This window comes from Crinia signifera, chromosome 19, assembly GCF_055691185.1.
Source record: "Crinia signifera chromosome 19, ASM5569118v1, whole genome shotgun sequence".
Classification (NCBI taxonomy): Eukaryota; Metazoa; Chordata; class Amphibia; order Anura; family Myobatrachidae; genus Crinia; species Crinia signifera.
The window spans coordinates 97308695-97318173 of record NC_139226.1 but is presented as its reverse complement, the minus strand read 5'-3'; positions in this window follow the sequence as shown (position 1 = coordinate 97318173).

The following is a 9479-nucleotide window of genomic DNA, read 5'->3' as shown; positions in this document are numbered from 1 at the left end:
TTATTATTTTCCCCATCAGACAGCTGTAACTCAATTTATTTCTTCCTCTGAATAAAAATACCCACCACCATCAGTGGCATCAGTGGCCTGGAACTCGGATCCATTATTAACTCTAATAGGCACAGGTTACTACTATATGTGCCAAAACTTGTGCCCATGCAATATATTCAGGAGGTTAGAGCCCTGGCCAGGGGCCCCAATTCATCACTCCTGCTAAAGTCTGATAAACCTAATCCATGTACTGTACTAACCATTATTGGCAAGTACTAAATGCATTCATTTAATAGTAACATAATCATGGCGCAATGACGTCATGGAAAACATGATTTGCGTGATGTCACGAAATGACATCATGCAAACAGGATTTTCATGATGTCGTGAATGACATCATGCAAACGTGATTTTCATTATGTCATAAAATGACATCATGCAAACAATTCCTGTGCAATGACATCATGCAAACGTGATTTTCAAGATGTCATGAAATGACATCATGCAAACAAGTTATTCTTGTGCAATGACATCATGCAAACAAGTTATTCTTGTGCAATGACATCATGCAAACAAGTTATTCTTGTGCAATGACATCATGCAAACAAGTTATTCTTGTGCAGTAAAACCTGGCAATATTAACTGCAGAGAGGAGGCTAAAGTTACAGACCAGAGGAAGCAGGATGGAAATGGGTGTCAGTGGGGACCCACTGGAAAATTCCATTCAACAAGAAAAGAGAAAACCAGAAGAAGCCTGCAGCGAGGAGAATTGCAGAACCGCCCCCTTACCCCCAGTATAATGTGAGTCCTGGCAGATCCCCTATGTACTAACCCAGGCCTGGTCTGCATGGAAAAGCTGTGCAATATTACCCTTCTATATATATTTTACATTAAATATGATTACCCATACATTAAAGGCACGTGTCCCGGGCCCAGGGTAATCTCTGATGATCAAACAGGGCCCGGGGAATTTCTATAGAGTCCCCCTCTAGTTGTTTAAGGCTCTTGGTTTGGTTTGGGAGACAATGGGCCAGCCCCCAACCCCACATTTGATGTGAGGAGATGAACAGAGGGAGAAGGGCTTATTAACATCATATTGTGTTACTCACGGACTGAATGCAGCTAATAAAAGGGAGAGTAGATTTATCGCTACATTGTTAGTAAATGCTTCTTTTTGTGGTTTGGCTTTGGAAGAAGCAGCCTGAAGTAAGGACAAAGGGATCTAAGCTTCATTCTTATACATGAGGGCCGGACAATTGTCCTGCTTCAGTCCTCAAACATCTGTCCTGCAATTCACCCACTTCACATCGCTTACCATGACAAAGGGAGGCTGTAATAATAAGGCACTGTCCAGGAACAACGCTGTCACTCCCTACAGAGGAGAGTACCACCTCTCTGCATAGCCCTGCCCACACCACGTCACACCTCAGCACAATTATGTTTGCTGCCTTGTAACAGTAGCCAAGGCTTTAATACTTGCAACGTTCTCACATATACAGTACATGGCTACAAAGGTTGTAGAGATAAATGCTTACCAAACTGCCATATTACAGGTGGTGTCTGAAAAATGACAGGAGCTGATTGGGTGGTACTTCATCTCCTGTAGGTCGACATGGCTAAGGTCATCAGGGTTGGAAGGTCGACAATTAGGTCGACAATGGCTAGGTCTACAGTCATACTAGCACTGTGGCCCCATGATTAGTCTGCAGCCGCTCAGCACTTACTTGATTCGATTTATCTGTGTTGAGTTTGTATGGTCTCCACTTGCTTGGCTTTCCTCCCACAATTCAAAAGCCTAATGATAGTGTAGGTAGCCTCTGAGAAGAAAATGTAACGTTACTGTATATACATGTAGATGGTAGAGAATATAGATTGTAAGCTCCATGGGGCAGGGACTGGTGTGAGGGTCTATATAATCTCTGTGTATTATGCCAGCGCTATATAAAGTACTATACGTTTGGGACAAGAACCTGCTATGAGAGGCGACTTCCTATGCCGCTGTCTCGTCATTGCAGCAGCAACTTTACCCCCTTTGTTTTTGACTGAAATGACCCCAATTTGTGTTGGGCGATGTGGGTCAGATCCAGCGGAGGCCCCAGAGGTGGCGCAGCAGCACAGTCCAAGATTCAAATCCGCGAGACACACCCACTGCCAGTGACTTCCATCCAGCGTGTAGGCTGGCAGTTGGCCATGTCGCCGTGCTTGCAGTGTGTCTCTATGGAGCATATATGGGCCCATTTACTATAGGGTCGCAAATGCAATGCAATATGGGCGGGATCTACTGTTTAGACTGACTTTTTTTTTCCAAAGGGGAGAAAAATCATTCGATGGTCGGAGACCATCGAATGATTTCTCTCCCCTATGGCTGCATGCAAGGGGATGTGCTCGCAGGTTGAGCAGCATTTATGGGCTCGCTAAGCAGCGTATGTATGCCATGCTGAATCAGGCCCATAGCACAGACTCCAGGATGGTTTAGTGACTCATCTGATTGTTACCCTGACATCACTCATCAGTGACAGAGAGTCAGGAGAGTGGGTGGAAGCTGTGTGTCTCCTCACATAATAGCGTGTGTAGTCCCTTGGCTCAATGCACTGAGTTATGCACAATGGCGCCTTTGTGCCACCTTAACTAACACGTCCTTTGTTAATGTAACTTTCCTAGACCAAAAAGTTAAAGGCCAAATGCATTGAGAATTCGGAGGTATTCTCTCTGTGTGACAACACAATGAAAGTTTCCCTGTAAGAGAATTACTCATCCTGAAATGTTTTCTTATGCCCCATACACAGCGCACCATAACACCAGAAGCTTATTCTAGATAATAATATGGATGTGATTTATCAAAGCCGGGAGGAAAATACAGCAGGGAGAGAGATAAAGGACCCTATTCTGGTTACGGCGGCCGTGCGTACTTACATTCCGTATCAGCGTACGTTTGCCGTACGCGGCCGTTGAGCGAAAGTCCACCCACAAAACAGCCGCATACGTACGGGCACAAACACCGACAAAGTAGAATGGCGTACAATTGAGCGTACGCCAACGTACACGGACGGATCACCCCTTAGACTCCGACAACTGGCGTACAACAGAGCGTACGCCACAGTTTACGGACATCTCTCGTCCGTCTTCCCACCGACTTCTTGCGGCTATCTGAGCGTACGCCACCGTGCACGGACGGGTCTCTATTGTTTTCAATGGAAAACTCAGCGTATGTCACCGATTGTGAGAGTAAGCGTACGTCCGTGCACGCTGGCATACCCTTCACATATATGAACCTGCTAATCTAGCCTTTCAACTATGATTAAGCCAATTAAATGAATTATTCTAATTGTTCATCAATTATTGTTTTCTATTACCTCAATTGTCTACCTTAATAAACACCCTAATAAAAATACATTTTAACTAAATAGTGGCCATGGCCTTAAAACATTGCTGAAACATCCTTGTAGCTGTTAGATGTGGTTTATGTATTTTTATCATAATTAAAAAAACTATGTTTGTATAAGAGTGAAAAGGTTGACACATGTCGACGTGTGTAGATTGAGTGTGCTGCTGTGTAAAGTATAGGAAAACACGTAGTGATTGTGTACAAATGTTTTAGAAATACCTACCTTAGCATATATAAGCTGATCTTAAAAAGAATCTTAACTAAAATGAAACCAACCTTTACATGTAGAGAAGGGTAGAAAGATAAGCTTCCAATGTGTTTGAGGGCTGTGTGTGGCTTGCAGTGAAATAATGGTTTGGACTTAATAGACTGCAGCATTGCTTATTACATTCAGGTGTATGTGTTTGAGTAGTAATCAGCGTTAATTAGCAGACACAGGCGTCCACTCTCATGCGATATCTGTAGGGGTGGTCTGAGGTGGCGGTTGGCGTCCGCCTGTTTTGTGTCCGAAATGAACGGTGCTTTCTCAGATCGAGCGGTAGTAGCAGCATACATTTTTTGTGCACACCCCCGTGTACGCCCATGTTTACGCCCAGTTTCCCTCATTATTTTGGCCGCTCCCCTCAACACGCCCCTATGCCGCCCACAGTGACCGTACTCTTGCGGACATGTTTTTTCGCATGGAAAGACCCGTCCGTGAGCGTTGTGGAGTCGTCGTGCCTGCGCATTGCGGAAGGTACGCATGTGCAGATAAAAAAAAAACCAGGAACGTACGCTTATGGCCCAGCCGCCCGAACCAGAATAACCTCCAAAGTCACAGACAATCAGCTCATGTCATTTGTCAAACACAGCAAGTAAATTCACAGTTAAGTGCTGATTGGTTAAGTCGTTTTTCCAAGCTTTGATAAATGTACCCCAATTCTGATGACGCGGGGTTCAGAACACATTTAGGGGAAATCCCTCTAGACTGCAAATTATTTATCTTTAACCCTTTGAGTGCCATCTTCTCTGTGAGAGATGCACAAAATATCCACAAAAAATGCCAGCGTCACTCACATTTGTTATATAAATTCAAATATAAAATTTGTAAAGTTTATTATATTTCCTATATAAGGAAAACATTACAGGTCATTATGTTAAGTAAAAAATGTTTGCTTGCCAATTTTCACACCTATTTTGTCAAATTCAATTGGCATTTCAAGGGGTTAAAATCCTATGATATTTGAATTTCAAAATCATTAAGAAATAGCTAATATTTCACCAACAAAACAATAATATAACTTTGTAATAGGAACGAGGACCCCAGAGCAAAAGTCTAAACAATAGACTGTAAGCTCTTTGGAGCAGGGTCCTCTTCCCCCCGTTCTCACAGCATACAGCATTTAAATTACATCTCTCTTAAGGCCCCCATACACTATGCGATTTTGGGCCGATTCCACGCGATTTCGGCAAAATCGTATGTGTGTGACATTTGATCTGACCCGATGCGCGGTCCCGTGCGCATCTGATCAGATCAGGAGGTCGGACGTGCAGAAGGTACGATGATGTCCGACCTCCTCCAGCGGGGGGGTGGGGGTGTACCGGTGACAGTGGGGCGGGCGGCTGTGATATGTCTGTGGGCAGCAGCGTGGCGGGTGCCGGTAATAGTGGGGCGGGTGCCGGTGACATGTGTGTGCGCCGCAGCGGGTGGGCAGCAGCAGGCGGGTGCCGGTGACAGTGGAGTGCTCTATCTCAGCCAATCAAAAACCGGATAGTCATTTGACATGTTATTTCAAAGTTGTAATAGCCGCTGCGGCGCACACACATGTCACCGATGTAAAAAATGTAAAAAAGATGTAAAAAATGGCACATCATGTGCCAAATTGTATGTGACCCGCCCGGGGAGCTGCCGGGCGGCTCACAGGAGAATTGGGTCCAACTTGTCCCTTGAACAAGTCGGCCTAATGTATGGGGGCCTTTACTCACCTACCATCTATACCTGCATCTCGTCTCAATCACCTCCCTATATCTCAGCTGTATTGTGTACTAAGAATTGTACTGTTAATTGTGCTCTGTTTTTGTTCTTCTGTTGCTGTTATGTCTAGTTATGTCTTGTTCTGTGTACCCTGTACTGTTCTACTGGCTGCCTAGGATCTGTGCTGCTAGCTAAATATGTACCCCGTGTCACCCCTGTAGTGTTTTATATCTGTACAGGTTTTACTTGCTATCGATCTGGCTGGTGCAATCACCAAGTGACGCCGCTGAATGGCTGCCTGGGTGCTGTACAGCTCAGTAAATATATGTTCCCCATTTCCGTGTTATTTATATAGCGCACTTTCTCCAACAGGACTCAATACTCAATAGAGTACATCTAGTATATATCTGTATGTGTCCTATATCTGTACTGTTTTACTTGTCTACCTAGCTGGCTGTGCAATCACCATGTGGCGCCGCTGAATGGCTGCCTGGGTGCTGTACAGCTCAGTAAATATATGTTGTCCATGTCCCTCATTAGAATGCATCTAGTGCATATATGTATGTGTGATGTATATCTGTACTGCCATTGTTGCTTGTTCTGATAACCCTTTGTATTATAGTATGTGTATTATTTTTAATGTCTGTAAAGCGCCTTGAGTCCTGTTGGAGAAAGTGTGCTATATAAATAAAACTTACTTACTACTTACATAGCACAACAATTAAGAAAGCTACCTTCTAACCAGTGGCAAATGCAGGATTTTTACAGGGGGCTTCCAAATGTAATAAAAAATTTCCCACTCTGCATTGGAGTAAGAACGGGAATTTGGGGGAATGGTAAAAGCCCTAAAAATTGGTCTTTATATACACAGAATACTATATGAAATAGAGTATTAATATTTAACAGCACAGATGGTCTACAGTTCAGGCTGTTTTAAACATTTAAATAAAATAAGTGGTCAGGAAAAGGTTAAACATATAATAAATAAATACACAAACATAATAGAACCAGTACTGCACTTTCTATGCTCACAATCTCCCACTTCATGGTAAGGCTCCTGTCTCTTCCTCTTGGCAGCTGCTCTCAGATCCACAAATATAGTAAATGTGGTAGAAGAAGCTGGCACACGGCATGTGCAGCAGCTCTGCTCTGTCCCTTACCCTGCATGATGTGGTGGCAGCTCGATTGAACATATTATATACCAGCTATTGTTTTCATATTTTAAGGCACTTGCCAAGAGGAGGGGGTTTCCAGGCAACCAGAAACCCCCCATGCGTTTGCCTATGCTAGCATTACTTTTTTTTTTTTTATATGTTTATTGGTTATAACAATATTACGGTACATAATGGTTACAAAAATCTCATTCAGCTACAAAGAGAAAGGCAAGGACATTGAAAACGAGCGGTTGTAGCAATCCGAACAGGGGGTGGATAGGGGCGTGAAGGGCTATTTGGGCTTATTACCATATGAAAACGCTGGGCGCACGTATGGTAATCCGGCTGTGACGCACGTATGGGGGGCGGACATATGACACAGCCGGATGCCAGCTGCCTGCCCATATCCCTGCATTTGCACGGAGAAATGCCCGAGTGGTCTGGAGCATTCGGTGCTGCCTGACCACTCGGTCCAGCATTCGATAGTTGGCGACCATCGAAAGATGGGGAAGGTTCCCACAGATGGAGGAGGTGTGCACATGAAAAATCCGCTTGTGGTCCGTTCGGTCGGCGTCTTACCGCATTTCGGACGGTGTGAGCGATCCGTATGGAAGGCGGAGCTAAGAACACTCGGTTCCTGTCCGAAAACACCATCCGACCGAACCAACCAGAATAAGGCCCATTGTTATGTTAGCACAATGCAATACAGTGTAACATTTCAACCAGGATAGCATTACCTTTTAATTACAGATTTTGCATGAAGGGTAATTGTTAAGCTAGATATACTGTAAGACATAGTTGCGGACATCCGGGCTGCTCTCCCCGTGCGATGGGGGCATTACGGTGGAAGGAGGGGCAGACTCTTCCTGGTAATCACCCCCCATCCCGCTATATAAGAGACTTCTGGTATTATACTGGAGGGGGGGGGGGGGCGTTTATGAAATTCAGCAAGAATCACGTCACCAGCTGCCCCAACTGTACACTTTACTTGCAAAGTTGGTGGCCAATGCGGTGGTGCAGGAAGTCGGGAGACTTGCCTTTATGTTTGGGGCCCGGTAGGGTCTCCCGATTTTCAGGAGCCTCTTGGCCAGTGGTGTAACTAGATACATGTGGGCTCCATAGCAAAGTTTGTAAGGGCCCCTATTTATCACCTAATGCTGAAAAATATATACAGCACATGATACTCAGACAGGCAAAGTGGGCCCCTCTCAGCTTTGGGCCCCATAGCAGCTGCTGCACCCCCTGCAACTATGGTAGTTATGCTCTTGCTTTTGGCCATCTGGTACGTAGGCAAATTTGATATAGAATTATAATTAAAGTACTCTGACCCCTACTTATCACAATCTGCAGATGTTATATTTTTCTTTACGCCTAAATTTGCAAATTTTGCACACACGTATTGTAAAATTAAGGATCATCAGTGGTTGAGTAGCATTTAATTTACTACTGACCGTTAGAATCCCCCCTACCCCTAGCAGTGCCCCTCCATGTTGTAAAAACCATTTAGGCATCGATTAAAGGCCCATACTCACTGGGTGACTTTGAGCTGAAAGTCGCTCAAAACAGCAGGTTTGAGCGGCTTTCAGCTCAAAGCCGCCCAGTGTGTATAGCCCGGCGATGAGCGGTGAGTGCTGCTGCACGCTTCCGCAACATCATCGGGAAAGCCGTTCATCTGCTGGTTATACCAGCGGATGAGCGGCTTTCAGGACTGCTTTGCATAGCTCTGTGCTATGCAACGCATTTATCCCCCCTCCGGGCAGGGGGAAAGCCGCTCAGTGTGTATGCACTGAGCGGCTTTCCCCGCATCGATGACAGCGGTCATCGCTGTCCATACACGCTGGGCATAGTCGCCCAGTGTGTATGGACCTTAAATCTTGCAGATGCAAACAGCCAATCCGAAGTGCTGGTGGCTGTTATAGCACATAAATTATAATCCCCACATTCTGGGCATCCAGGTGCAGGCAGGGGTCACTGACAAGTTAGCGCATATGTGTGCACACAGTTCTTGACATGATCAGAGAGAATACCAGCCACATAACCTGCCAGTGCTCTGTGTGAATCAGTCCCTGAGCCTCCTGCCTCCATAAATGTAAAATGTGCTTGTGCTGTGGAAGGTGGTAAGATCAGGAAATATGACCCTCCGTGGAAATCTAGGAGCCTGTTGTCCTATATAACTTAAGGTGAGTACACACGATTTGCGCTAACGATATGCATAATAACGATTTTATTGTGCAATATTGTTTAGTGTTTACCAACAATATTATTAACTAGACGTGTGCCTGTGTATAGTTAACGATAACCTCTATCGTCTGAACATGCAGTCAAATCTGATATCATCAGCGACTACGTGATCGGTACGGTCCCAGTGATGTCACTGCATGAAATTATATTATATAACCCGCAGATCATTCGTTGCTGCACAGGGGCGCCAATTTATGGTTTTGCTGGTGGATGCTCAAGGGGGTGTGTAACGATCAGATCAGGTGATCGATCAAATTAACGTATGCCTTCTGTTATGATTATCTGTGCAATCAAGGTATGTCTGATATGTTTGGTAAAATCATGCCGCCTGTGATTATTATGTGGGAGATCAGAACATGTCATGTATTATGTGTGTGGCCTATTGGTGACCCAGGGAGTGTAGCCATCTGTGGACTCCTCTGGAGTTAGGATGTAAGATAAGATCTGAGACCCCTCATAAACCAGATTGGGGGGGAGAGCAATAGTGTCCAGCCAACCGGCCAAAGTGGCTCTGGCCCTGCACTAAATGACCTCTTATCACTTGAGGAATGTATAAAATCTACTTCAAAGCAGGGAGAAATTCTTTATGGGAAAGATCCTATATCTGGAGACCTTCACTAGGCTCAGCAAGGGAATGGTTAAAAATCCCAAGGGTGGGAGGGATGAGGGAGTCTGCAAGGTATAACAAGACCCTTCTCCCTATAGTCAGGGTCACTACCTGGGGGTCTAGCAAAACAGGCTGTAGGCGACGAGA